The 3,965-nt window shown below is 38.0% G+C and overlaps 1 protein-coding gene across 2 annotated transcripts in view; it reads left to right on the top strand.

Moving 5' to 3' along the window:
• The window catches only part of Atl1 (atlastin GTPase 1), a 79,400-nt gene that overhangs the window by 40,615 nt on the left and 34,820 nt on the right, over window positions 1-3,965 (top strand). The window lies entirely within an intron of this gene.

The raw sequence follows: 3,965 nt of genomic DNA, 5'->3' as shown, positions 1-3,965 counted from the left end.
TTCTTTTACTCTTTAAAATAAAAAAATACAAAGATATATTATTTAATACACTGACACTAGAGATAAAAATCTATCTACAAATTTAATAAAAATTCAACCAAAATATTGATAATATCTCTTAAAAGATTATAATAGCTAAGATTGATAATAATCAGAAGAATAATAGGGACTTGCAGTACTGTAGGTAATAACTTTTGTAAGGTGCTGGTATAGGAAGATCGGTGAATTGATCAGAATTAAGAGCTCAAAATCAGGTCATTGTATATTTGTGTATAATTCTTCCTTATGACAAAGTTCTCATGGCAGAGTACTTGAGGAAATAAAGGACCTACACCTCTGGAAAAATAGGGTTAGATTTCTTTCTCATACCTTACAAAAATTTGATGGACTGAGAACTTAAATAGCAGAAGCAAAACTTTAAAACTTAGAAGACTATATGAGGTATAATTGAAAGATTTGGTGCTTATTTGTTTAAAAATAATTTATTATAGTAAAAGACAAGTTAGCATTAATCTCTTTCAAAATACTCCTAGTCCCGTCATTCTCTTGCCACTTCCTGAAGCAGTTCTGCAAGTCCTCTTTCCTGAGTGTCTTCAGTTGCATGTTCTGGCTGCCTTGATGTTCTGAATCAATTCAAAACGTTTACCTTTCGTGGTCATTTTGACTTTGAGGAAAAGCCAGAAGTCACACAGTAACAGATGTGTTGAATAAGGTGGATGAGGATATACTGGGATGCTTTTATGAGCCTACCTGTTGTAGCCAGGGTTTACAATGGCAAAGATTTCATACAGGACACATAATTTATAAGATTATTTTATCATAGTCACCCAAAGAGTCAAATGCAAAAGAGTGCAGGAGATCTGTCCACATACTAGAGACCCAAAGAATCCAGATGAGGGCCCGGATCCCACAGCAATGTCCTGTGCAAGTACACCTGATCACCTAGAGCCCATAGTAGTGCTTTCCACGAGTCCAGCTGGAGGCCTAGAGCTCACAACAATGTCTCATGCAAGTCTGTATCAAGGATCTGCACTGGGAAGGCCCAAGGACCAGTGGTGGAAGCTGGAAAGTCTATTTCAGCGGGATAAAGAATCTGCACTGGAGGCAGGAAGCAACACTCAAAGTAAGGACCAGGAGCTCCCTCAAAGAGAACCACAGCCATCCTCAGTGACAGTGAGGACCCTCCAACATAACAGCCAAGTTCGTCTCAGAGAAGCCAACACGACAAGCTTCTCTAGGAGGATCCACAGCACACCATCTTCCCCTCTGGTTCTCTTTTCATGCTCTTGGCAGCAATCCTCAGGTGGGCCATCCGCACTGAGCGCCCCGCTGATTCATTTCAGCTGGGTGTTACAAGTTGCCCATTAGCTAATCCACCGCACTGCCTTTCTGTTGAGTGGCACTTAGCAGCAGCATTCACCATGTTTTTTTTTTGTTATATCTTGAAAAGACACAAAGGAAGACTTCGAGAATTGCGTCAGAAGGCAGCAAGGACATCAGAAAAGTGTGTTCAGGGGCTGGAGACTTAGCTCAGCGGCAAAAGCACCTGCCTGGCAAGTGCAAGGTCGTGAGTTCGGTTCCCGGTATTGGAGAAAAACCAAAAAAAAAAAAGAAAAGAAAAGTGTGTTCAAAGTGGGAGTGTTTTGAGAAGGAATGGCAATGTGTCTGTAACTGCAAGAAGTTTTAAAAATTTAAACATTCCCTATATTTTTAATCACAACTTATGCATGATTATCTTTAAGGTCTTGTAATAGTAATTTCTCACACATGACAAAGTGCTAATTATATAAGAAAATAACAAAATATATTACATTAAAATTAAAAATTTCTCTTCATCAACAGTATCATAAGGTAAATGAAAAAGCAACACTAAACTAATAGATTTTTGCCATGTATACAAGAAAGCACTAGTGTTCAAAATATATAAAGAATTACAAAGCAGTAAGAAAAAGACAGACAATAGAAAAAAAGGGCAGAAGGCATTGCTTATATCATTAGCACAAATGTATATCAAGACCACACTGAGATACCGTATTAAAACAGTATTACTACACATGGTCACCGTGTATTAAGTGTATACTGTTTATTAGATTTTTAAGTCTTTGCTTAATTAACATTACTTCATTTAATCTATATACCTATGCAACTGGCAAAAATTAAGAAGTCAGATTAAACCAGTGGTGGATCAATAGTATGTATAATAAATTATTAGGGTGGGGTGGAAAAAGACAATTTTGCATCGCAGTGTAAAGTTGATTATTTAAAAAACATACAACTCAAATTCCATTTCTACATGCATTCTCAAGAATGTGTAGTTTGCTGCCTCAAAGAGGTATTTCAGTTTATAGAACTGCAGTTTAGCTTTGTGCTCTGAAGGTATTTTACTGTCTAAAATATCTATGTGGCATCCATGATTCGTATCAAGTGTGTGTGTACCTAGATCATTAACTATAGGAGCGTCAGCAACGAAGTGTATTGTCTTCAGAAAGGGCCTTCATACTGAGGCTGAAATTGGGTGGACAGATGTACCAGAATCAAACAAATAAATAAAAACAGTATTACACATGGTCACCGTGTATTAAGTGTATACTGTTTATCAGATTTTTAAGTCTTCGCTTAATTAACATTACTTCATTTAATCTTCATGAAGCCTCGCTGATGTAGGAGCCATTATTAATCTCTTTTTTGTTGTTGTGTTTGTTTTTTAGTGCTGGGGATAGAAACTGGGACCCTGTGTGTGCCTGGCAAGTGCCCTTCCGCTAAACTGTGTCCCCAGTCCAATCTCATACCTTAGGTGAATAGAGAGCGATAGGGAAGTCAGATAATTTTCACAACTTCGTATGTGTAGTAAGTTGTAAAGCTGGGATTTAAACAGAAATTCTTGTACTCTAGTATCTGCAGTATGGCAGTATAGAATTTAATATCTTTCAGATATAAAAGCTATTCTTGTTAACTTTGAAGCGAGAACTCTGATTCATGGGTGGAGACACTAATCTGTTGTCACCAAATGCTTTCTGCTGTTGTTTAGACAATTATTACTGTATGTTTATTTCCATTAGTAGCTAAAATTAGACGTCAGACTGGTGATACAGTGTCATTTTATAAAGGAATACGATAAAGCTACCAATGTGAGATATATATCAGCGTGATCTAAAGACTTTTTAAAGTAGGTCAAGAGATAACAGTTGCCATGTTTTTCTCCACTTATAAGACTTCTTACCAAGTAAACATCAAGTATGATGCTATTTAAAATGCATTTTCAGAAATTTGGGTAATGATCACTGAAGAGCCCAATTTGTTTCAAAATGAATGTTACTGTTTTAGGCGGTTTGGGTTGCTGTGAGAGAATAACACAGAATAGGTGGCTTGTCAGCAAACAATTGTTTCTCACAGTTTTGAAATCTGGGTTTAATTAGGGCTCCAGCATGGCCAGGTCCTCGGTGAGAGCCCTCTTCTTGTCCCACAGATGACTGCCTTCTTTCTGTGTCCTCACGTTTCAGAGGGGGCCTGGTCCTTCACCTCTTGTGAGAGCCTCAGACCCACCATGGAGGCCTTACCCTGGTCATGTCATCTTACTCCAGTGTCCTCCCAAAGGCCTTCTCACCAAATTCCATCATGTTGGGGATTAGGGGCTCAAGCTGTAAGTTGGGGAGGTGGATCCAAACCTTTAGTCTATCATTGTTATTAAGGACTTATTTGAAGGTAGGTCATCTATCTGATCTGAGGAATTAATTTGTGTATGCATTGAATATGTATTCCTTTGATACAAAGCAAATGAACACATTTATGTCTTGTTTAGGGGTTGAAATTCACTAGAGAAGAAAAGGAATAGTAGAAAAACATGGAATGAAAATTTAGATACCTGAAATACTGGGGCTGGGGCTTTAGCTCAGCGGCACAGTGCCTGCCTGGCAAGCGCAAGGTCGTGAGTTCGATTCCAGGTACTGGAAAAAAAATCAAAAAAA

The sequence above is a fragment of the Chinchilla lanigera genome, unplaced genomic scaffold, assembly GCF_000276665.1.
Source record: "Chinchilla lanigera isolate Chin_1 unplaced genomic scaffold, ChiLan1.0 scaffold00008, whole genome shotgun sequence".
Lineage (NCBI taxonomy): Eukaryota > Metazoa > Chordata > Mammalia > Rodentia > Chinchillidae > Chinchilla > Chinchilla lanigera.
Note: the sequence above shows the minus strand (reverse complement) of the source record. Positions and strands in the feature narration are given on the sequence as shown.